Below are 1,108 nucleotides of genomic sequence, written 5' to 3' on the forward strand. Positions count from 1 at the left end.
TTCTCTCGGGTGTCACGTTACTGCCTCTGCCTGGAGCGGGGGAGGGCGGGGGAGGGCGGGGGAGGGGGGGCGGCGATTATTCGCTACAGGGAAGAAAGTTTCTGGGGCTTTTTTTCCTTCCCCCTTTCTCTACAGTCTGGCCTCAGTTCCTGCGCCACCAGCGACCTCTTGGGGGCCCCGCTGACTCCCCTCTCGTAAACAGTCACCGGCAGGAAGAAGCACGACTCCTTTTAGTACTCTATGGTTTTTGTTTGTTTGTTTTCTCATTTCAGAAACTTGATTCTCCTTCTGTGTGCCGAGCTGTTTACAAAAGGTCGATGAAAGGTACTTGGAGATAGGTTCAAGACTTTGCTGAGATGGTAAAAGAGCAAGTGGTGTCAATTATAATTAAAACATGACCCCATAGGGCCAGGCTCATCGCCCCAACTCCTGGAAGAGAAAGAGGAGGACGCTTGCTTCTCGCTCGCCTTCGCTCTACAGCTGCTCATCCAGGAAGCGACCAGAAAGGCAAGTGGGGGTGGTGTTATAGGGCGGACTCAGGGAGGTCTTTCCTCTAGCAGATGTGAAGGGGAAAGAGCCCTTGCATACCCATTTCATCGCTGCCACCCTTCCTTCCAAGGGAAGTTTCTGGACCTGAAAGAGCACCTTCCGGGCAGGAAAGCTGCATCAAACACAGATCCGCTGGCGAGGGTGGGTGATGCACAGAAAGGGCTGCTCTCATCAGCCACACTTTCAGTAAGAGTAATACATGGCTAGATATAGAAGCTGTGCCAACTGAGACCTAAGTGACTTGCCCAAGGTCACGGAGATACCAGGAGTCGAGTTGGGTGCCACAATCAAACCTGTTTGACGCTCAAGCCCACTATAATAACCACTGCATGGTACTATCTCCCAGTCAGGGTGCTTTTCCTAATAACTTGCACGGTGATTGGAGGATGGGATACACGCATTTAGCCCAGGCCACTTTGAGAAACAGAAATGGAAATTTCAGGCTCCTTGTGCCTGCCTCACACCTCTGGTTTCATATTCACTCTGTACATTCCAGTGACTGACAACCGATTAAAGGAAGAACCAGGAGCCAGGGACATCTATGATTCTAAGACTGTTT

Source organism: Lipotes vexillifer, unplaced genomic scaffold (assembly GCF_000442215.2).
Source record: "Lipotes vexillifer unplaced genomic scaffold, Lipotes_vexillifer_v1.1 scaffold639, whole genome shotgun sequence".
NCBI lineage: Eukaryota > Metazoa > Chordata > Mammalia > Artiodactyla > Lipotidae > Lipotes > Lipotes vexillifer.